A 25,215-nucleotide genomic window follows, 5' to 3' on the forward strand; every position below is an offset into this window, starting at 1 on the left:
AAAAATGAGCTTTTAAAGCATATTTAAGGAGCTGTGTTTTAAGATAAATATTCTTTTCAAAGATTTGGAATCTGTTTCATCAATCAAAATACTGAGAAGTGATGATTAAGCTGTGCTACTTCAGATCAGGAGCAAATTTTAACCTAGTAAACTTCTTCCATAGCAAATATGAGGTCTTGGGTCACTGAATAGTCTTAACATTTCCATACTGTCTTTCACTGCAGACACTTGCCTAGTCAGTGACAATGCTTTAGGCAAGTATAGAAGGTGACAAACTTTTTTTCTTTTTAGAGTAAGTAAATTTTGTGCTGGTGCAAGGTGCTGGACTGATAGCCGAGTCATGTATCCCCAGGCTATTGGCAGTGCACTCTACCAAGCTGTCTCACTTGGCTAGAAAGCTGTGTGTTCACTGAATTTACTGGCATGGATACAGTGGAATAAGCTATTTTACTGTAGCTAGTCCATGGGTGGGTCTAGACTGCAGGATTTTTTTGGAAAAACAGCTGGTTTTCTGAAAAAATGTCACTTACGTCCATACTGCAATCACGTTCTTTCAAAAGAAAATTGAAAGAATGCAGGGGTTCTTTCGGCATTGGTAAACCTCATTCTATGAGGAAGAACTCCTTTTCTGAAAGAGCTCTCTCGGAAAAAGGCATGCGTGGACGTAGAAGAGGGAGCTTTCTCGAAAGGGGAGGCCTCCAGGAACAAGCATAGGTGCCCTGGTGGACATTCTGTGCACACTAATCACAGCTTTATAGTTCCTGTCTCCTGCCAGCTCTTAAAGCTGCAGACACCCTGGACTAGCCCTGTGACAGGAAGCCAGCCTTGCAGCAGGACCTTGACCACATGACTCTGACTGCTACAGGCTTGCTGAGCCATGGCACAGCCACAAGCCCCCCGAAACCGCCCTGGACCACACAGGGAGCAGCACCAGGGCTCAGAGGACCCACCAAGAGGCACTAAACACCGGGTACCTTTCTTGATCGGGGATGGAGATCCTGTCCCTCCTGGAGCTATGGCGGGAGGAAGAAATTATGCAGGATCTCCGCTCCCGGAGGCATAATGTGGACATTTATGGGCGCATGGCCAAAGCTCCGGCCCAGAGGGGACACCACCCTCCACACCTTGGACCAAGTATGGAACAAGGTCAAGGAGCTCTGGCAAGGGTACACCTGGGCCAGGGAGCACAGCTCTCGCCCTGGGGCAGGACCCCACTCCTGTCCTTGTTACAGACAGCTGCACCAGATCCACAAAAGAATTTAAATGTAATCTAATATTATATTTAATATAATTTGACAAAACGTAGAAATGAAACATCACCTGATTAAAACAAAATGAGAAAGGTGAAAGGATTTACTTTGACACTCACTTGTCTAAAATTTTGTTTAAGTTGAAGTCTTCCCACAAAATATTTAAATTTGGATGAATCTGCATTTTTGGACAGAAAACTGTTCTAATGAAAACTTTTTGACCAACTCCAATATCCAGATTCTTAAATCTGCATACTAAGTATCTCAAACATTGGAAGTGTCTATTTTATGGTGTCTATTTTATGGTGTCCAATTTTAAAAATAGGGCCTCAGTTATAACCAACATGGACTAAATATGAAGTGATAAGAGTCCCATAACAGCTTGTTGTTATTTGCTGAACCATCTTTCTGATAAATCAGATAATTGCTTTGGTAGGAGGAAGTCACTACTCTTCCACATTAAGACATACCAGCTTCAAATGAATCATTAAGATAAGTATATGTTGTCTGCTCAAATCATGTGAATTCCAGCCTGAAACAACTTCAGACATATGAGAAAGTTCAGATTTAATGTGGATCTGAATATTTGTGGATCCTTCTTTGACTCTAGAGCAGGGGTGGCCAACCTGTTACAGACGAAGAGCCAAAATAGTGGTGGATACAGTGCAAAGGACCGAGGGGAAAAAAGTTGTTGAGCAAAAAAAAAAAAAATGCCCTGGACGCTGCCCTATTAAGAGGAGAGCAGGCATTACCCTTTGAAGTCTGCACCGGCATCCCATGCAGACAGAAACACGCTGTCCCTTTCTGAGCCACGAGCTGCAGGTGCCGGTGCAGGAGCCACACGTTTTTTTAGAGCCGTATGCGGCTTACAAGCCACTGGTTGGCCATCCCTGCTCTAGAACATTCCTAAAGGCTGGCTCTGGATTAATTCTAGAGCATGGGTCTCAAATTCTCAGCCTACAGGCCATCCCCCATGGGAGCAATTGTGCAATCCAGCCCGGGAATCACAGCGGGCCATTATCATTCCTCAACCCCGTCCTTTCCTGCTTTGGGGATCATCCAGGCCTGGCATTGAACAGCAGCAGCAGTCTGGCTCCCCTGCACTCTTCCCTATAGTGGGAGCTGCAGGGAAATGGAGCGCATTCTGGGCAAACTTGCACAGCTTCCTCACGGCTCCTGCTTCTCAGGATTCGTCTACATTGCAAGTTTTTGCAGCAGAAGATATGCTAATGAGCATGGCTTGCCGAGTGGTGGTGAGCCCCACTCGCCAGCTGTGCGGTCCTGCGCATGCGCAGATTGCTCCGCACTGGCTCTTCCGGGGTGTAATCTACTCACCACGGGCGAATAGATTACACTATTTGTCGAGCCCTGCTAATGAGGGACTCATTAGCGTGAGTTGTGATGTCATTAGCATATTTTCTGCCAATTCTTTTTGCGCAAGGGGTTTTGGTGCAAAAAGAAGCAGTGTGGCTGCTTCCGTTTTGTGCAAAAACCTCCTCTTGCGCAAGATCTTTGTCTCTCCCGGATAAATGCCTTATGCCTAAATGCCAGTATAATTATTATATTTATAATTTACCACACACCTGGAGCTACCCAAAAACCATACTCTTTGCTTAACTCTTTAACATGTACACAGATAATGATATTTGTGGTTGTTTTTACATTGACTTACTTTCCATGCTTTTATCCATTTTGAAAGCAGTAAGGGCCAAATTGGCTGCATATCCTCAGGCCCCCTCAATCTCACCCTCTTCATGTGTCAGTGTTTAAGATTAAAATACATGAAAATTGAATCAAAACCTCCTGCAGAATCTTCAGACCTGTAATGGGTCTCATAAATTAAATCATCCCCAGTAAGTAATGTAATTTAGAATGTTGGTATTGAATAATGTGTAGTTTAGGTTGAAAGTGTCATATGAATGAAGGCGTTACAACTTTCATTTTTATCCTAAGCAAATGACTATCAAAAACAGAGTTGGAATGAGTCCAAGAACTTATCAGTTTTTCAAAACACCATTTACAAGGCATATTTTTTATTTTTGTTTGGTTTCACATCCCTAGATATTATGCATGCTGTGCACTGGCTCACGATTGAAGGATCTTTGGCGTACGAGGTAGTGGGTTTTGTTTCTTCAAGCTTTTCCTTTGCTGCCATTTAAGATGCAAATGGTCCCTTTCCCCACTGATTTTAATTGTCTGCTGTGTATTCAGAGGTTTTCTGTTGGTACATTTGGCATAATTCCATTTTATCCTTCCTTACCATGCTGGAAGTGGGCTCCAGATCAGACATTGCATTTAGTATCAGTCTTTTGAAAATGGGCATATCCCCAGAAGCACACATCTGCTTCTTGATATTTCACAAACTCAAAATAGCTGAATTTGTCATAGGTACAATCTTTCTGTCCCTAATAATAATGGGTGAGAAAAAAATCTCTGTTGTTTTACTTTCATGTTTTACAGACATCAGGGAGCATAACAGCTGTGAAGTCCAAAGGATGAAAATTTTGATTTTGAAGCATGCACAACTTTGCCTAATTGCTTCTAATCCTCATCAGGAGCAGTTAGCATTGTAGAAGAAGGCAATCTTTCTGTCTCTTTGAGCTTCCATCTGAGATCTCTACACTCATTTGAGGAGCCTGGCAGAGTCGTCTGCTACTAACCAGTAAGACACGTTGCTTCTCTTCGCAAATGACCTAAGCAAGGGTTCTCAAATATCATTGCACTGAGACCCCACTTTTGACAATAATGTCACTATATGACAGGGGGATGGGGACAGGAGCCTGATCGCTGCCACTCTAGGTGGGGAAAATGGGGGCCACATGCTAAACCCTGCCACCCCTGGTGGGAGGAGAGGGGGCTACCGCCTCAGCCTATTGCTTCTGGTGGGGATGGAGCTCAGTCTTCAGTCCTGGGTCTTAGCAAATCATATATTAGCATTGGGGACTCCCTTAAAATGGGGACATGACCCACTTTGGGGTCCCAACCCACATTCTGAGAACCACTTATCGGAAGAACATTCTGCAGTCTAGTGATGTCACGTGATCTCTTTTGTTAAATGCATGTTGTGTGCTGGATCCATGCAGAAGCTCTTTATTTTAAAAGACAATCCTTAGTTCAGTTTCTTCATTTTCGTTGCGCCCACCAGCACCAAAGAATGCTGTGTGTTGTGGCATGACACCGATACACTCTACAGTGAATCTAGAGATGAAGGACTTTTATAGCATGATAATATCACAGTTCATTCATATATTTTGTTTCTGTGGTATAATATTAAAGCACTCATGTGACCTTTTATGAAGCTTGCTTTTTTAACCTCCTGAGAGTTAAGCTGGCTGCATTGTCTGTAGTGTGGGCTCGTGTTTACAACAGGTTATTCCAAGTCTGTTTTTTCCTCTTCCACAGACTTTCCAGATGAACTTGAGCAAATCATTTAGTTTTTACATCCCTCGGTTTATCAAAGGGTGAATGGGATTCAGCTACACTTACTTATCTCATAGGGATATGATGAGGCTTAATTAATTGTATACAAAGCACATTACACACTGCTTCTAATCCAAAAATCTCACAGTAAAGTATCAGGCCTCCCATGACACAAATTACAGAACAGCAGGGATATCTCCAAACTCCCTGTTACATACTGGAAAAATAAAATGCTGATCTGAAGGCACTTTTGAGGGAGTGATTCAAATATAGACACTTTTGGTCTCAGCATGTGCATCCCCCATTAATTTTAGTGGGAGCAATTGTGGGGCTAAGCCTCTTTGCAAGACAAGCAGATACATAGATTTTTTTTTGCTACCACTTAAGTCATTCTGAACTTTGGCCAACCTCCCCTTTGCATCAAGGTCAGTAGTTACAAGGTGGTCCCTATATGCCCTGCCTGTGGGCCTCACATGAGCAAGAAATGTCCTTGCACCCATGCCACTTCTACTGTCAGCCTACATAAAAGCCAATCAGAATCTGTCCCTTATTAAGAACCTTCCCTTCTAGTACTAAAGAATTTGGCTACAAGAAAGCAAAGTTCTTCCATTGTTAGTAAAACTGCACCTCTCTTTCCACATCAGCCATCAAAAACTTCAGAAGAAAAATGCCCTTAGTTTTTGAGCAAACTGAACAAAGCCATTCAACATTGTGCAGTGACACTTTTGTGACTGACCATCTTAGTGTTTGGTTAATCAAACAGTTAAGTCCGTTTGAAATGGCCCATGTTCTTCTAGTATTTTTTTCTTCAGTCTATTACTAATTACTATACTGACTCAAAGGCTGTTCCCACCATTGTACAGATTAGTTTGGAGAGATGTTTTGCTGCTGGTAGTCATAACAAACTGGCATTGGTGTTTACTTTAAAGCACTGGTATGTTCAAAGAAACACGTAGTAAAAGTGATAAATCAGTGTCCTCACACTTTTTATCTGAAAAAGGAATTCAAGGGTGCAATTTTTAATGACTCAATTTATATATACAACATATTTTTGTATCTTCCAAACAGATGACTTGTATGGCACCAGTCATAGTAATTTGACATGCGAGCAGTTCATATTGTGTAACAACCTGTGTCAAACTACATATACAGTGCCATTGTTTAAGGACTGATCCTATAGGGCAGTGGCTTCAACCTTTCCAGATTACTGTACCCCCAAATTTAACCTCATTTTAAAAGTACTTGCTTCCAAAATTAGACATAGAAATACAAGTGTCACTGCACTACATTACTGAAAAATTGCTTCCTTTCTCATTTTTACCATATAATGATATAATAAATCATTTGGAGTATAAATATTGAAATTACATGAAGTATACAGTAGATTAGAAGATTTATCCAGAATTGTTCAGGTCTTTCAAGGCAGGAGGCTGGGGGCTTGAGGGGTACAGGAGCCTGGGCAGGGGGTGGTGGTGCAGAAGTGAGGGCAGGGGATAGGAAGGTGTGTGTGGGTGGGGGGGGGGGGCTTAAGGGAGTGGTGGGGATGCAGGAGTCTGGGCAGGGAGTGGGGGAGCTCAGGTCAGGGGGTGGGATGGCTGGCGGATGCTCCATGGGGCCAGCCTACAGTGGAGGGGGGCCGTGCTGCCTAGCCATTGGCTGCTACCCCGGGGCCAGCCTAGGGTGGTGGAGGCCCAGGTCAGCAGGGGCCATGCTGACTGGCCACCCAGTGTTGCTGCCCTGGGCCAAACTGGGACAGTGAGGGCTCTGTTGCTTAGCTGGCAGTTGTTCCATGGCTCTCTGGAGCTGTCGGGATGGATTTGCTTGCTGCCCCCTGTGGTCATTCTGGACTATATCCCTACTATCACAGTGGCAGTCAAATCCTAGTGAGGAAAATAGAAAGGAGCATAAACTTTGTGAAATTAAGTGTAAAAATATAATAAGAAAAGGCAAAAAGGAGTTTGAAAAACAGCTATCCAAAAACTCAAAAAGTAATAGCAAAATGTTTTTTCAGTACATCAGCAGGAAGCCTGCTAAACAACTAGTGGGGCCCTTGGAAGATCAAGATGCTAAAAGAGCACTTAGAGATGATAAAGTCATTGTAGAGAAGCAAACTAAATTATTTGCTTCAGTCTTCACAGCTGAGGATATTGGGGAGATTCCCAGACCTGAGCCATTCTTTCTAGGAGACAAATCTGAGGAATTGTCCCAGATTGAGGTGTCATTAGAGGAGGTTTTGGAACAAATTGATAAACTTAACAGTAACAAGTCACAGGGACCAGATGGCATTCACCCAAGAGTTCTGAAAGAACTCAAATGTGAAATTGCGGAACTATGAACTATGATTTGTAACCTATCCTTTAAATCAGCTTCTGTACCTAATGACTAGAAGTTAAAGTGCCTAAAGTGACACCAATATTTTAAAAGGGCTCTAAGGTGATCCTGGCAATTACAGACTGGTAAGTCTAGCATCAGTACTGGGCAAATTAGTTGAAACTATAATAAAGAATAAAATTCTCAGACACATAGATGAACATAATTTGTTGGGGGAAAGTCAACATGGTTTCTGTAAAGGGAAATCACACCTTACTAATCTACTAGAGTTCTTTGAGGGGGTCAAAAAACATGTGGACAAAGGGGATCCAGTGGATATAGTATACTTAGATTTCCAGAAAGCCTTTGACAAGGTCCCTTACCAAAGGCTCTTAAGCAAAGTAAGTTACCATGGGATAAGAGGGAAGGTCCTTTCATGGACTGATAACTGTTTAAATGACAGGAAACAAAGGGTAGAAATAAATGATAAGTTTTCCGAGTGGAGAGAGGTAACTAGTGGGATCCCCTGAGGGTCTGTTCTGGGACCAATCCTATTCAACTTATTTATAAATGATCTAGAAAGGTGTAAACAGTGAGGTGGCAAAATTGTCCGATGATACCAAACTGCTTAAGACACTTAAAAACAAAGCAGTGTGAAGAACTTCAAAAAAAAAATCTCACTAAACTATGATTCTATGAAACTAAGTAATTGGGCAACAAAATGGCAAATGAAATTTAATGTTGATAAATGTAATGCACATTGGAAAAAAAATCCCAACTATACATACAATACGATGGGGACTAATTTATCTATAATTACTGGAGAGAGAGATCTTGGAGTCATTGTGGATAGTTCTCTGAAAACATCAATTTGATGTGTGCAGTGGCAGTCAAAAAAGCAAATAGACTAGTAGGAATCATTGAAAAGGGATAGTTAATAAGGCAGAGAATTGCTTATTGCCTCTGTATAAAACCATGGTATGTTCACATCTTGAATACTGCGTACATATGTGGTCGTCTCATCTCAAAAAATATATATTGGCATTGGAAAAGGTTCAGAAAAGGGCTACAAAATGATTAAGGGATTGGAACAGGTCCCATGTGAAGAGAGATTAAAAAGACTTGGATTTTTCAGCTTAGAAATGAGGAGACTAAGGAGGGATATGATAGAGGTCTATGAAATCATGACTGGTGTGGAAAAAGTGAATAGTGAAAAGTTATTTATCTATTCCCACAATATAAGAAGTAGGGATCACCAAATGAAATTAATAGGTAGCAGGTTTAAAACAAACAAAAGAACGTTTTTCTTCACTCAGCACAAAGTCAGCCTGTGGAACTCCTTGCTAGAGAATGTTGTGAAGACTAGGACTTTAACAGGGTTCAAAAAAGAGCTAGATAGATTCATAGAGGTTAGGTCCATCAATGGCTATTAGCCAGGATGGGTGGGAATGGTGTCCCTAGCCTCTGTTTGTCTGGAAATAGATGACAAGTGAGGGATCATGTGAGGATTACTTTTTGTATTTCCTCCCTTTGGGGCATCTGGTATTGGCCACTGTCAGCAGACAGGATACTGGGCTATATAGACCTTTGGTCTGACCTATTATGGCTGTTCATATGTTCTTATGTTCTAGGGGTTCTTCAACAAATAGACTCACAGATGAATGGACAGACAGACAAACTGATGCACAAACTCTCTCAAATATATAGTAGGTAGAGCAGTATTAATAAGTTATTGTCTGTATGAATTTTAATTTGTACTGACTTCACTGACTTTTATGTAGACTGTTGTAAAACTAGGAAAATATCTAGATGAATTGATAAGTCCCCTGGAAGATCTCTGCATAGGCCCAGGGGTACATATACCTCAGCTGAGGACCACTTCTATAAGCAGTTGTATTTTCCCCGTAAATTGCCCAGTATTCTCAACTCCCACTGAAGCCAGAAACCATAGTAAAAACTGTTGTATAAAGTATAGCAATAGGTAGTGTGCACTACAGTACGTATTTCAATAGCCTATAATAAATATTGTGATACTTGACCTACAGTGAATATGACACTACATGTGTAAAATACTTATTCTGCAAAAATTTATGCATTTCCTGACTTGCATTCATGTGAGTAGTCCAGCTGGGCCTGCTTTTCATTGTAGTACAAGGTTCTTACTATAAATGATTATCAGGCCTATTGACATCTGCAAAGGACTGTTTTCTTAGCACCCCCATTTCATCCTTCCTTCTAATTTTATTATTAATTATTATAACAATAATAATGTAATAAAAATAATAAAATAATCATAAACAGTAATCGCCTACATTTGCCAGAGGTATTTCGTATTGTTTTTGGCAGGACTCACAATACCCTATATTGTTGTACAGAGATGAGGAAATAAAAGATGTCTTTTGTAATAAATGACTGTTGACAACCCTATATAATCCTGTAGTTTCTGCAAAAATGCTCTTGTGAAATACTAGAATTTACTTGTGGTAATGTTTGTATGCTAAATTAAACTGATTTTAAGTTATAGGAAAAATCTTCATTAATATTGAGTAAAAGGTGATCTGCAAAGGAATTTAAAATATGGTAATTTTTTGGCTTCTTTATGCTGTAGAAAGAGGCTTGAAAGGGTTTTTTTTTTTTTTTAATTCTTATATCCGTATCATAAATGTCTTAATTTTGATCAAGGGCCTCTCAGCAATTTCAGGGATACTTATGGTGAGCTGGGGGCCATTTCGAACCTTTGACAACAATTTAATTTCAGCCAAGAGTGCTTGAGTCACTGGAGTTTAATAGGTGTTAATGAAAACTAACTCTCAACTATGATCATGATTTAAAAGCATTGCTAGTGATTTAGGTGCCTCATTTTTTAGCTTCCCAAATAGATGCACCTTCTGGAGGTCTGTTTTTTCAGAGGGCAGGTGCACAGTATCTTTTGGAAATCAGTCCTTCGTAAGGTGACTCAAGTTGGATGGTCAAGATAATGCATCAGTATTGACAATCTTGGCTAAAGAGCTTTAGATAATCTGAATTAAAATCTCTGCAGCTGCTCTCTCTTTTTTTCTTCAGTCTCTTGCTTCTCAAGTGCTCTCAAGTGTTCCAGTCACTGTAGACTGTTGTGGTATAGAAAATACCTGAATTTTGAATATGCTTAAAAACAAACAGCCCCTCTTCCCACCAAATCTCCCCCCTCTCCCCTCCAAGCTAAAAATCTTTATAGGTCTTCTGTGTATAGCATTCGGTAGCAAGAAATCCAATTTTTTTTCTCCTTTGCAGGTCACCTTTAGAGTCAAAGCATTCTGTTACTTCTGGAAAAAACTATTGTCTTAAAATTCAATGTTTAATACTTCCTAAATCTTTTTAACTCTGCTGCCATACCATTGTCAACCCTCCTTATTCCTCTTATATCTTACTTTGAAAAAGAACACATGGCTTGACTGAATTCTTGAGGTGCCGAATGGGAGTTTGCAAAGCTGCCGTATTTGTGTAGTTTGAAGATGGAGGGTAGTAAATGTGTACTCCAGTGTACTGGCGATATGAATATTGATGTCTCTGATACGAAGTGTGATTCTTTGCTATCACACTGCTCCCTGCTTTTTCTTAGTCAGATTCTTCTAGGGGTTTGGGTCAGTGCCTGTGTTTGTCCAGAACTCATTTCTGGGGCCCCTTTCTCGGACTGGGAGGAAGATGGGGGCTGTGTGAGAAGCCCAGGGAAGCAGGAGGCGCCTTTCCCCTCTCCAAAAGCTTGTTCTCCTCTGCTTTTCTCTGCCTGTGACTGGCTCTGCCTCTGGATCAGCCCTGGGCTCCCACAGCTCCAGGCCCTGTACTCCCCTCCCTGGTCCTGGGTTACAGTGTCCCTGTGCTGACCTGCCTACGACCAGCTACATATGCCCTGCTTGGGTCTAGTGGGGGGAGGGGGGGAAGGGGCCACCTAGAAGGAAGGCAGAGGGACTAGAGATCCCAGTGAGGACCTTCTGTCTGGCCCATCTGGTGTCAGCTGTTTGTTCCTACTCCCTGCTGGGGGCTCCACTATAAAGGAAGCCCCATCACCCAGGTCCAGCTGGCTATAGGCTCCTATCAGTTGTGACCCTTGTACTGGCCCTTTCCTGCCCAGTTTTAGAGCATACTCTGAGCTAGTGAGGGGAGCACTCAGAGATGGATCAGTGAGGGAATGCTGCAGCCAGAACCAGGTGGAGGAACACAGGTGTGAGAGCTTCTGGGAGCATAGAGCAGAGCTGCCCTTATAAACAAGGCTCCAGCAGAAAGCTGGACACAGCAGGTGATGCTTGGCAGGCCCCCTTGTGATTACATCAGTTGTAGTAGGGCTGTTACTGGTTTGGGGCATAGGAGGCCTTAATGAATGGATTCAATAGTTATGTGGAAAATACTTCCATTTGGAAGGAAATCCATCTTTGGGAATCAACGTAAGATGTTTGTCTCCACTATGTTCTTGACTGAAGTGGCACCGTAAATGTATTTCTGTGACCTATGTATGGTCCTAAAGAAGCCAAGACACATGCAAGTTTGTTATGTGAATACAGGTGCAGTCTGTTTACAGTGACATGGATGCAGAAAGTCTTGCTGGCCCTATATTGCTTGTTGCATCCACGTATAACCCTCCTGCCAGGTAGCTCCAGCAGCAGTCAGGGCCAGATTCAATATCTAGGAATTCCTCTCCATCCATCCAACACAGAACAGGCTTGAGCCCCTGGCCAGTAACCTGGGAAATTCACACACACCCCTGGGTGCCTCTGAGAGGCAGTGCTTCCCCACTCACAAGCACAGAGTCTGAGTGTAGAAAAGAAACCTTTAATAAAAAGGGAGAAAAGTAATGTGGCATTAATTTGGGAAAACACCACAAACGAACAAAACATGTAGATGGTATCACGAGCTGTTGTGGGTACAACCCACGAAAGCTCATGAGACCATTTACATGTTTTGTTAGTTTTTAAGGTGCTGCAAGACTATTCATCGTTTTTCCAAACTAACTCGGCTACCCCTCTGAAGCTTTTAAACCACAAAGTTCAGAGCCAAAACCATAAGTAAATGTCCCAGCTCAAGTTGGTTGGGCAATGTCCTTTTCCTCTCAGGCTCTCAAGTCCAGCATGTAAAAGTCCTCTTCACGTGCCCAACCCTTCTCTCTCCCCTACTCAGTCGCTGCCCTTGGTCAGGGCAGACCAGAGTTCAGAGTTGCATCTGCAGAGTTTACCTCATATCCTGAGTGGGGAATGAGTAGGAGGCATCTCACCAACTCCTCTGGTCACTTGCCATCCACTCATTCACTGCTCTCTGGTGCCGCTCTGCTGGTCATTTATTGCCCCTTGCTGCTGCTGCTCTGCTGGCTGTTCCTCACACCCCTCCATCATTGCCCAGTTAGCTGTTTACGCTGCTTGTCTCATCTTCCACTAGCTTGTGGTGGATGTGACTCTGGGCCAAACCTAGTGATTTCAGCTCTTGGCCCAAAGCACGGTCCAGCCGCAAGAGCTTCCAGCAGCCACTGGAGTAAATTTACATACAAAAGAGACTCCTTATGGAGCCTTTCTTTAACTCTATCATTGAAACAGTGAGGAGAAACTGGTCAAACTAGTCTTACAGTTCACATCTGGGGAGCATGCACCCTACTGACTCACCTGCCTCCCCAGCTTAATCTATAGGGCTCCGGAAGTCCAGCCTCTATCCATCCAAGATTCTTTACGCGGACAGTTTTTCTCCTTTGAACTGAGTTAAACTCAGTCTGACTTCTCTGCATTCCCAATAACTGTAAGCATTGGTGATCATACTGTTCCTGCATTTAGGGTTAACACACTTTGTGACCCTACAACAGTCAAATTGGTTACAATGGGCAAAACACCATTATAACAGTTGAATATCTAGTAGGCCTAAGTAAACTGAGTGAACTATAGTTACATAATCACACCCAGACTTCTTTCCCATTCCAGCTGGCTGTAATGGATGCATTGATTCAGACCTTGCTTGGCCCAGCACTCCTTTTTCACCGCGGTCCTATGTCATGGTCCATTTTATAAGGTGCACCTACCAATTCTCCCACAGGCAGTAGAAGGTTTTGATGTATTGTCTTTATTTGACCTGACTCCATCTCATGTTTAATCTTGTAGATTGGCAAATCTTTTTAGTTTTTCTACTGCCAGATAAGGTATTGACTTCCATCTGTCAGCAATCTTGTGCTTGCCAGCAACACCCAAATTTCATAGAAGAACTCTGTCCCCTATGTTTTTGCGCTTAGCAGCTGTAGCAAAGCCAGAGGCAACCTGCAGCTTTTTTCTTAGTCAGGAAACATCCTCCAGATGTGTCTCATAGCTCTCTCCATCCCCGATACTCCAAAGCATAGGGCTATGGGTAATCTTGGCTCTCACCCAAACATCATGAAATATGGGATAACTCCTGTAGCATCATTCTTTGTGGCATTGTAGGCATGCACCAAAACCACAACATGCTGGCTAAAGGATGCTTTCTGTTCCAGGCATAAAGTCCCCAGCATATCTAATAGAGTCTGAGTAAATTGTTCTGGCTGAGGGTCACCTTGTGGGTGGTAAGGTGTTGTTCTGGACTTCTTAATTCCGGGCACCCTTATCACCTCCTTCAAGAGGTGACTCTCAAAGTCCCATCTCTGGTTAGGGTAAATCCGAGTTGTGAAACCATACACTGAAAAATATTTCTCCCACAAAACTCGAGCCACAGTGGTGGCCTTTAGGTCACGAGTGGGATATGCCTGTGCATACCAGGTATAGTGGTCAGTCACTACTAAAATGTTCCCAACATTCTTCCTGTCCACTTCTAAAGACAAGAAATTGGTGCATACCAGCTCCAAAGGCTTGTTGCTGGTCATATTCTCCAGATAGGCTGCTCCAGTAGGCAAAGTTTTCCTCTGAACAAATTGGGCACATGTCTCACATTTCTTGCGTACATCCTTGGCCATCTGGGGCCAGTAGAACCTACTATGGATAAGCTCAAGGCTTCTCTCCATTCCTAAATGCCCAAAATAACCATGCAGGGCTCTCGTGGCCAGGGCTCTGTACTTTTTTGATAATACTAGTTGTGTTCATTGATTTTGCAAAGGATCTACGGTTATCCAGTGCAACACCCCCTGTAACAATCCCAGTTTGTGCCATTCCCTCAATAGTAGTTTACCCTTGGGGTGGATGGAACAACTGCCCTTCTTTTTGTAAGTAGTGTCTCACAAATGTCAGCATCTTGCAGTTGGGCTTTTTGCCAGTTTGCACTGAGCCTATGGCAATGGAGATTGGTCCAACACAATGTAATTCACTGAGGCAGATGGCACACTCTCAGGTGGTAGACCCAGAGCGTCTGCAACATAGCTATGTAGATTCTCAGGGGCCTCTGCAAATAGCTCTCACTCCATCCATAGGAACTTCAGCAATTTCTGAAGGCTGTGGATGCTGTGACAATCCATTGTTTCTCCCCGATCAGTACTGTATCCTGAACTCATAGCTAGCCACGGCGGCCACCCACCTCTGTCCAGTAGCATCCAGTTTAGCATTGTCAACACATAAGTCAGTGGATTGTTGTCTGTCCACACTTGAAATGTAGCACAATACAAGTAGTGACAAATTTTCTCAGTGATGGCCAGTTTCAAGGCCAAGAACTCCAGCTTGTGGATGGGGTAATGAGTTTCACTGTCAGACAACCCTCAGCTGGCAAAGGCCACAGGTTTACATTTGCTTTCCACTTCTTGGCATAGGACCGCTCCCAAACCCTCCAGACTGGCATCTGTATGTAAGATAAGTGGCTTGCTCGGGTCAGCAAAAACTAAGACTGGAGCATGAGTTAGGCAGTTAATGATTTCTCAAAAAGCCCTTTCACATATCTCATCCCATCATGGTCCAAAGGGCTCTAAAGGACCATAGTGTCTCAGCTCAGGGGGCCTTGGAGACCTCCCCTTACACTTGGTCTTAGATTTGTTCTTGCTGGATGAGTTAAGATCATTCAGAGGCTTTACAATGGTAGCATAATTCTTCACAAACCTGTGATAGAACCCACTAAATCAAAGAAAGATCTTAAGCTCTCTGTAATTGCTGGGATGCGGCCATGTAGTGAGTGCTTCTATTTTATCTGGATCACACCTTCTTGGGACACAATGTGACCAACATATGTCATGGATGTTCTGCAGAACTAGCACTTAGCAATGGAAAGCTTCAGTCCATAGGCTTCCAACCTGTCAAGTACTTTAAGAAGTCTTTCTTCATGATCCTCCAAGGTCCTTCCAAATACAATCAGGTCCTCCAAATAAACCAAGACTTGCAGTAAGTTTATAACTCCCACAGCTTTCTCCATAAGATGCTGGAATGTGGCAGGTTGAGGCAGTGTTTCTCAACCTTTTTTTTATTAAGTACCCCTATTAAAAAAATTTAGTAAGTACCCCTTTAAAAACTCCAGTACCTACAGTTTTCAGACACACATTTTTTTCTACCATTACAACACATTTGTTTAAACAACTTAATTGTAGCTGGGCAGGCGATGAAATTTTTGGGTATAAAAAGTACAAAAATAATAGAGCTGTAAAACCAAAAATTCAGTTTTCTCCAAATTTCAATTGTGTTGTATCTCCCAGATGTCTCTTGAGTATCCCCAAAGGGCATTCGTACCACTGGTTGAGAAACACTGCCTTGAGGCATGTGTTCATACTGATTAAACCCCCACAGGCAGATGAAGGCTGTCTTCTCCTTATCTTCTGATCCCAGAGGGATCTGGTAGTATCCACTTCAAAGATCCAATACTGAGAGACTGTTTGCTGGGAATCCAGTGGAAGGCATCTTCCACTCGAGGCATAGTGTACTGCTCAAGCACAGTATAGCTGTTTAGGGTACAGTAGTCGATACACATCTGAATTTTTCCATTCTTTTTATGGACTACCACATTAGGTGAGGTGAACTTGGGTGGGCTGTGGGACTCAATAATGATGCTACTTAAATACTGGAGAGGTGCATTTGGAATGTTCAATAAATATACTGTTAAACATGTATTGTAATAAAAGTCCTCTTTAGAAACTCCTGACAAAGCTCCATCTGCTTTGTATGCCCTTTCTGAAAGGAAAATAAAGAATAATACCATTGTTCATGCATTCTTTGGCAGCTGTGTAGATCTGAGTGGCTTCAGGAAGAACCAGCAGGCAATGATAATACACAGTAATGCACACTCTCATGACATGGAGTGCCAGTGTATTCTTCTTAGACCAGATGAAATCCAAAGTGTACGGTTAAATTTAAAGTACACATACTGCTCACTTTCTCTGCATCTAAACCTAAAATTGTAGATTGTGAAGAGATAAATACACTTTTTTTCTTTAAGTATTTTACTAAGCATACTTTATGGATGTGTAGAGGTGCAAGAATTAGATTATTTTCATATAAAAGAGACAAATAAAATGCTACAGTGCAGCAGAAAAAGTGACTTTTTAAAGAGGAGCTATATAGAAGATTTAATATCCATCTATCTACGTACACATGCCATTAATTTGAGAAAAACAAACCCAACCAACCCCTTGCACTATTTCTGGGTTCAGTCTTGGAGTCTGGAATCTGCATTTGCTTACAGACAGAACTTTCTGTCCGCTTTCTTTTCTTACAGAAGTCTCCCAAAGAAATTCCCACACGAGGAAGACATTTCAGTGGGGAGAGGAAGGAATTCATACTGGACTAGCCAGATCACTTGCTGCTACTAAATTATTAACTGGCTCTCTAAGCCTCTGTGCTGACAATTCAGCTTTTTTTCTCCTTGAGGGCAGCTTTGGCTGGAAGTACAGTAATTGTTAACTGTGGCAGGAAAACTGAAAGTGGAGGGAATTCAAGTTCATACTTCCTTGAAAACTGTTACTGCAAACTATTCTGGTTCTGGTGTCCTGACTTCATTATAAATGAGAGTCTGTCTGGGAGATGGTGGTGTAATTATGGCTGTCCTTGGCTCATTATTTTGTTTTCTTGCTGAGAGGGCAATTGAGATTTTACATATACAGAATTAGGAAACTGATCCTACTGCATCTGTGAGATGAAGTCAAAAGTTATTCACCTCATGTGTTTACCTTTTAAATATACTGATCTAAAGTAAATGGCGGGGGGAGGAAGCCCTGTGTAACTTTAGTGTGCTATAAAATAAGGGGCAGTTGGCACTTGGTTAAACTACTTAGAGAGTAGAGATCATTATTGTACAGGCTCCTGAGTCCCTGCACAGCTTTACGTATATATCAGCCTTGGCCTGGAGCTTGGACCTGTTTCAGTCCTGCACATCTCGGCTTTGATTTGCCAGAATGCTGGTGCTCCTCATGGTGGGTTTGCTCAAGGTCTGTGAAGAGAGCCTAAGCACAGAAATATATCCATTGCTAAGCAATGTGATCAACCTCCGTGTCCCAAGGGAACAAAGCCCTACTGAGTATATACGGGGAGCTGAGAATAGTTGCTTAAATATAGACCAATGAATGCAAAGGGTTTATGTGGGTGATCACTTTTAGGATTTGCAATTGTTCCTCTGCTATCTTGGGGTTATGGCTTATTTGAGTATGTTTAGAAGAAACTGCTGTCAGCAGCAGTCACTGACTCTGAAGGCTCCTATAAAGCATTCTGTATCTCTCAGTCATTGAATCCATTCCACATGGCCTCTGCTGGTATTCCTATTAGCCTGCTAACATGATAAGGACAAATGCAAAGTTCTCCACGTAGGAAGGAACAATCAGTTTCTCACCAACAGAATGGGAAGTCCAAGAAGGAGTATTGCAGAAACAGATCTAGAGGTGATAGTGGACCACAAGCTAAATATGAGACAACAGTGTGACACTATTACAAAAAAAAGCAAACATTCTGGGATGCCATAGAAGGAGTGTTTTGAGCAGGACACACAAAGTAATTCTTCTGCTATAACTCTGTGCTGATTAGGCCTCAGTTGGAGTATTGTGTCCAGTTCTGGGCATTACATTTCAAGAAAGACATGGACAAATTGGAGAAGCTCCAGACAAGAGCAACAAAAATGGCCTAGACAGCATGAGCTATGACGGAAGACTGAAAGAACTGGGTTTGCTTAGTTTAGAAAAGAGAAGACTGAGAGGGGACATGATAGCAGTTTTCAAGTATCTAAAAGGGTGTTACAAGGATGAGGGAAAATTGTTCTCCTTAACCTCTAATGATAGGACAAGAAGCAATGGGTTTAAATTGAGGTTTAGGTTGGACATTAGGAAAAGCTTCCTAACTGTCAGGGTGGCTAAACGCTGGAATAAATTGCCTAGGGAGGTTGTGGAATCTCCATCACTGGAGATATTTAAGAGCGGGTTAGATAGGCATCTGTCAATATCTGCAATTTTTATTTGAGTGAGTAATCATAAATACCTAATGCAGTATTCACATAGGTTTTGTTATTTTCTCACCATAGGAAGGATGTTGTGTTGTATGTAATGATATCCTACAGACTTGATTCTATTATTGAAATACAATTGGAACATCATATTAAAGGGAAACAAAGATTTCTCAAGTGGAACATAGAGAGACACATGGTGGATGAGGTAATATCTTTTATTAGACCTGCTTCTGCTGGTGAGAGAGACAAGCTTTTCTGCTACACAGAGCTCTTTTCAGGTCTGGAAAAGGTAGTCAGAGTGTCATAGCTAAATACAAGGTGGAATAAATTGTTTAGCATAAGTGATTAACTTGTATGTGGAACACAGACATAATTGAAAAAGCTGAGCTTCAGTTCCTGTTAGTACACTGAAAGTATGTATTTGTGAAGAATGTTATTAGTTAACTTGTCATGCTGCAATTTAAGCCCTGATCCAAGACCTATTAAAGTCAATGGGGGTACGTCTAGACTACCGTATTTTCCGGCGTATAGGGCGACTGGGCGTATAAGACGACCCCCTATCTTTTTAATTAAAAGATAGGGTTTCATCTTATACCCCAGCGCCCCTCCGCCTCCTTTGCTCCCGGTGTCCCTGGTCTGCTGGAGATGGTCCCCAGCAGACCAGAGGCACCGGGAGCAAAGCCGCCAGGAGCGCCTGGGCTGCCCCCCCCCCCCACCCCGCCGGAGCCCCTCCGCGGCTTTGAAAGCCTCGGGGGAAGCCGGCGGGGGGGCAACCCATGCGCGCCTGGGATGCCCCGCCGCCGGCTTCCCCCGAGGCTTTCAAAGCCGCAGAGGGGCTCCGGCGGGGGGGCAGCCCATGCGCGCCTGGGATGCCCCGCCGCCGGCTTCCCCTGAGGCTTTCAAAGCCGCGGAGGGGCTCCGGCGGCGGGGCATCCGGCGTACAAGACGACCCCCGATTTTTGGGGGATGTTTTTTAACTTCAGAGGTCGTCTTGTACGCCGGAATATACGGTACATGGCTCCGTTGACAGAGCCATGTAAGATAGTTTACTCGGCATAGTCAATGAAGCGGGGATTTAAATAATCCTCGCTTCATTAAAATAAAAATGGCCACCGCGCTGTGCCGACGATCAGCTGATCTGGCACAGTGCAGCAGTTTAGACGCGATGCGGTCAACAAGGAAAGCCTTTGTTGACCACTCCAGTAAACCTCATTTCACAAGGCATACTGGAGCAGTCAACAAAGGCTTCCCGTGTTGACCGCACCGTGTCTAGACTGGAGCACTGTGCTGGATCAGCTGATCGTTGGCACAGCACGGAGGCCATTTTTATTTTAATGAAGGAGGGGTTATTTAAATCCCCGCTTCATTGACTCTGCCAAGTAAACTATTTTACATGGCTCCGTTGACGGAGCCATGTAGTCTAGATGTACCCTGGGAGTCTGCCCATGGACCACAGTGAACTTTAGACTGGGTCCTTAATGCATTTTCAAAATGGTTAAGTTGGTTTGGGTCTTCCTCACAAGTTTTAAAGTTGTTTTACTGCCACTTTAGGGTGCAATTTTTGGACTCTGCTTAACTGAATGAGGATATCTCTTGAACTCTTTCTTGTTGTATACATTTCATTCATAAATTTTAAGTCCAGAAGGGACCATTATGATAATCTAATCTGCATAACAAAGGCCATTCATAGATTTTTAACCAGTGATTCCTGCCTCAAGCTCATACCTTTTCCTTGAGCAATACCATGTCGTGTAGCATACTTTAATATAAACTCAGTTATTGGCATTGTGGAGAGGGCTCGAAGGTCATGTCCACATATCAGCGTTATTTCAGAATAACTAACTTTATTTCTAAATAACAAAGTGAGCGTCTACACAGCAAGCCTGCTATGTCAAAATAATTTTGAAATAATGAGCTTCTCATTTCAAAATCGGTAACCCTCATTTCATGAGGAATAATGCCTATTTCAAAATAGTTATTTCGAAATAGGGTGTATTTAGACAGCACAGCTGTGGTTATTTAAAAAAAAGTGGCCTTCATGGCTTCCTATAGATGCCCTGGTGGCCACTCTGTTCACACTCCTCAGAACTCTATAGTTATCCCTTCCCCTGCAGCTCTTAAAGGAAAGGGCTTGTGGCACAAAGCAGGCCCTGCAGCTCTGTGTCGCACAGCTATGCTGAGCCCTGTGCTCCCACCAAGTCCCTCACAGCTGCAAGGGAGCTCTTGGCTCTGAAGCCCCTGGCTGGGAGCGAAAGAGGAGAGCACCTTCATGGACTGCTGCAGAGATCCTGGACCTGATCAAGATTTGGGGGGGATCAGTTCAACCTCCAGGATCTCTGCATCAGATGGTGAAATGCCAATGTCTACGGCCAGATGGCAAACAGCCTGGTCGAAAGGGGGCATAGCTGCACTCTAGATCAGGTGAGAATGAAGATCAAGGAGCTTCGCCAGGCCTACACCAAGGCCAGGGAAAGAAGTTCCTAACTGGGAGCAGCATTCCAGACCTGCTGCTTTTATGCCCAGCTGGATGGCATCTTGGGAGGGGGGGAGGTCACCAACTCTCCTTTCGTTCTCGATTCTGACCTGGATACGCCTGTTGGTAGCCTCCATGAGGGCAGGGCTGTGGAGGAAGACAAGGAGGAGCGGGAGGAGGATGAGGAGGGAAGCCAGCACTGATATCATGTCTGCCAGCCAGGAGGTCAGCCTGCCCCTCCCTCCCAGGATGTCACCCAGGGCTCAAATGAGGCTGGGGAAGGCCCAACTGGTGATTTGCATTACTTTCTGACTTAAACAGGATGAAGTTCAAAATGATCTGGACAAATTGGAGAAATGGTCAGAGGTAAACAGGATGAAGTTTAATAAAGACAAATGCAAAATGCTCTACTTAGGAAGGAACAATCAGTTTCACACATACAGAATGGGAAGCTACTGTCTAGGAAGGAGCATGGCAGAAAGGGATCTAGGGGTCATAGTGGACCACAAGCTGAATATGAGTCAACAGTGTGATGCTGTTGCAAAGAAAGCAAACATGATTCTGGGATGTATTAACAGGTGTGTTGTGAGCAAGACACGAGAAGTCATTCTTCTGCTCTACTCTGCGCTGGTTAGGCCTCGGTTGGAGTATTGTGTCCAATTCTGGGCACCGCATTTCAAGAAAGATGTGGAGAAATTGGAGAGGGTCCAGAGAAGAGCAACAAGAATGATTAAAGTCTAGAGAACATGACCTATGAAGGAAGGCTGAAAGAATTGGGTTTGTTTAGTTTAGAAAAGAGAAGATTGAGGGGGGACATGATAGCAGTTTTCAGATATCTAAAAGGGTGTCATAAGGAGGAGGGAGAAAACTTGTTAATCTTGGCCTCTGAGGATAGAACAAGAAGCAATGGGCTTAAACTGCAGCAAGGGAGGTTTGGGTTGGACATTAGGAAAAAGTTCCTAACTGTCAGGGTAGCCAAACACTGGAATAAATTGCCCAGGGAGGTTGTGGAATCTCCATGTCTGGAGATATTTAAGAGTAGGTTAGATAAATGTCTATCAGGGATTGTCTAGACAGTATTTGGTCCTGCCATGAGGGCAGGGGACTGGACTCGATGACCTCTCGAGGTCCCTTCCAGTCCTAGTATTCTATAATTCCCTAGACACATGGGGGGAGGTGGCAGGTGGCGAGGGGCTGCGCGCTCCTTGTTTGGCATTCTCTGCCTGGGCATCATACAGGCGCCTGTGTATGTGGGTGGACATGGAGCGCTGGTCCAGAGCAGACAGCTGCAATGAGGCTGCCACACACAACCCTTGTGCTCCTGCTCACAGGGTTTCTGGAGAGGCCTGCCTTACTCCCGACACCTTCCCGCCACAAGCCATTACTGAGGAGGGTGGAGTCATGGACACACACAGCAGTGCCGCACATGGTACACGGGCAAGCCTGCACTCTCCAGGCAGCATCCGCTCCCAGGCAAGCATGGAAAGGCACAAGACACTGAGCCCCTGCTAGGGGAGCCTGCTGGGAGAGGAAGTGGAAGAGACCCCAGCAGTGCCCTCCCCGGCAAGTGGCGTCTGCCACTCACTCACACCTCCCCCTCCAGCGGGCAGGGATAGATGTCCCCTCTCTTTGTCAAATGGCGCCATTGCCAGACCCAGCATATGCGTGGCAGGGAGGTAAGCCCAGCCACCCCATTGCTCCCCTCCTGCCAGCAGGCTCCCAGCCTGGCTGGCATCTTCCCATGCCTGCTTGTCCCCAAGACACAGGGGAAGATGGGAGGGGCTGTGCTTCATGAGCAGCATGTGGAGAGAGGAGAAGAAGTGCCTTGCATGGAGTGGGGTGGGTTCTGTGCCTGCAGAGCCATGAGGGCAGGAGGCCTAAAAGCCGGTGACTGCTTTCCAGCAAGTTTGTCTCCAAGGCTGGAGTGCTATGCCCCTGGTGCTGTATGGCTGGTGGTCTGCAAGGGCAACCAGAGCACGCAGTGTGAAGAGTTTGCTGTTCCTCAAGGAGGTAGGCAATGGAGAAGAGCATGAAACACAACTGTACAGGGGATCCCTTTAAGCATGAGCCTCAGCTAGCTTCAGGAAGCAGCTACAGGAGGTCACTCCTATCCTGATGTCCTGCCCAGAGTGCTTCAGGGGGGCCTTAAATGCGATTCAGGGCCCGATAAGTGTGGACGCGCTATTTCACTAGAGACCTGCGCTATTTCAATGGGCATTTGTAGTGTGGATGTTCTATTTTGAAATAAGCTAGTTTGGCGTTTTTATTTTGACATTGCTTATTTCAAAATAAGTGTGAAGTGTATACGTACCCTTAGGTATACTATTGAAGTCCCACTGAGCAGGGGATACTGTAGTTTAAATGAAAAAAGTTTAAACTCTAACCCAGTTAGAGCTAAAATTGAATCTTTGCTAGATGGAAGACAATTTCCAGTTGGTAACTTTTAATGCAAAAATAGGTTATCGCCTGATAGATTTTACTTTATTATGTAGTCCAGAGACTGATAATAACACATTATTTGTCTTAGTCTATATTGAGTTTAAAAGAATCCCCTCTTAACTTTGATTCTCTCATATTCTGTTTAGAGCTCCTAGCTGCTGAGGAATTAAAAATTCCAGCTTGTTTCCTGGGCCTTTTGTATAAGTGTGCACAGGAAAAAACAAAGATTGTCTGGAAATTGGAGGTACTTTGGTTTTGTAAATCCTTTCAGGAGATCCTGTGTTTACTAGAAGTGAATTACATAGGTTAATTTGCTAAAGTGTTCTGAAAGAATTAGCTAAATGACAAAAGCAACAATTACCTGAAGTTGCTGCTTGTTGTCAAGAACAAAAGTAAAACAAATCAGTGGCAGGATGAATGGGTCCGGTTAAATAATTATGTCTCTCCAGCAGGAAGTCTGCCTATCAACTGAAAGGTGAGATGGCAACATAATGACAATGTCCTGTGGATCAACTCTGAGATTAAGAAAAGCTACCAAAATACTAGAACAACTGACCAAAACTAACATTTTAGCATGAAAGTTCAAGCAATTGGAGGCCAAATTCTCCTCCCATTCATGGGCAGGCAGCTCCTCTGATGTTAGTGGACTGCATGGGGGTAACTGAGGGCAGAATATGACCCTGTTTGTGTTTTGGTTTGGAAAATGCCTGCCTTCAAGCTATACAGCTGTGATCCGCAAGAGTACCTCTGGCATTTCCTTCTTTTCCATGTAAGAGGTGAACCTCACAAAAAGCATGCTGAAAACGTGTGCATTAAAATGAAATAGACAAAGATGAGTATGAGACTTCAGTTGTGACATGGGAACTGTGGATCATAGATGCATTTAAATCAGTGAGGTGATAGAAGCATTTAAATCAGTGAGGTGACAAAGGGCAGAAAGTTTAAATATTAAAAAAATAATTTGTACAAAATCTTTTCAAATGTGGACACTGAGAGTTAGTTCCCATCATCTCTAATTACGCCCCCGGAACAAATGGCCTGATTTTTTAAGGGCACTGAACAGCTGTAGTTTTCATTAACTTTAAGGGCGGTTGTAGGAGCACATCACCTGTGAAAATGAGGCCTGTTATTAAGTGGACATAAAAGTGAGTTTAAGGAGACTAACTTAAGGCACTCCTGTTTGAAAAATTTGGCCTGCGTTTCCAGGACTGCTTATATAACACCTCTCAAAATCTCTGCTATCAGTTCTTTTATTAATTCTTTTTTTAAAGATCACTTCATTCCCTAAAACCGAGGAATTCAAAATTGGCCCTCTCTATTTTCAAAAAAATCTGTGGGCAACAAATTGGCGCAGTGTCTTGAAATAATCAGTTTTGGTCTTATTTCCATTCTCCAATATCGCAGATTTGCCTGCTGCTACATAATTCATGTTGATGGAAGATTTCTTTGTTTTTGTTATCTGGCTGCTAAGAAACAGGCCAAAGATTTACTGTCAAGAAAATAAAACAAAAGCCTCATCTTCTATTTGGAGAATTACGATATTTTGCCTTAAGAAATAATGTTTTATAATATGTCTTAATACAACAGTTACACAAATCCAACCAGAGGGAACAAAATACAGGACTATGTAGCACTTTAAAGACTAACAGTTTCTCCATTAAAAAACAACAACAAATAAACAAACCAAAACAAGTTGTATCTGAAGAGTGGCCATTTTTTAGGAAAAGCTATTGTAGTAACTTTACAAAATGCTCCGTATCTGGTGGATCAAATTGTTCTTGGATACTCTGCTTTGGTGTGCTGGTTTCTGTCTAGATTATGAATAGTTTGAGCCTCTGGGAGCTATGGGACTTCTGAAGAATACTGCAAGTAGAGCTAGTTGGAATTTTTTTCAGCAGAAATTTTGACCTTTCTGGGAACATTTGTAAAAAGAGAACATTTTGATTTGGAAATGCTGCTGTGGTGCTACATGGGAACTGTAGTTCAGATGCATCATGCCTCAATTCTCAT

The 25,215-nt window shown here is 43.2% G+C and overlaps 1 long non-coding RNA gene across 2 annotated transcripts in view; it reads left to right on the forward strand.

Moving 5' to 3' along the window:
- LOC102450663 (uncharacterized) overlaps window positions 1-25,215 on the forward strand; it is a 191,797-nt gene that overhangs the window by 21,403 nt on the left and 145,179 nt on the right. For both annotated transcript variants that reach the window (XR_012902106.2, XR_012902105.2), the window contains exon 2: window positions 3,711-3,912. This is a non-coding gene — a long non-coding RNA (uncharacterized LOC102450663). The remainder of the gene's footprint in view (window positions 1-3,710; window positions 3,913-25,215) is intronic.

The sequence above is a fragment of the Pelodiscus sinensis genome, chromosome 2 (genome assembly GCF_052426305.1).
Source record: "Pelodiscus sinensis isolate ZL-2025 chromosome 2, ASM5242630v1, whole genome shotgun sequence".
In the NCBI taxonomy this organism is placed as follows: domain Eukaryota; kingdom Metazoa; phylum Chordata; order Testudines; family Trionychidae; genus Pelodiscus; species Pelodiscus sinensis.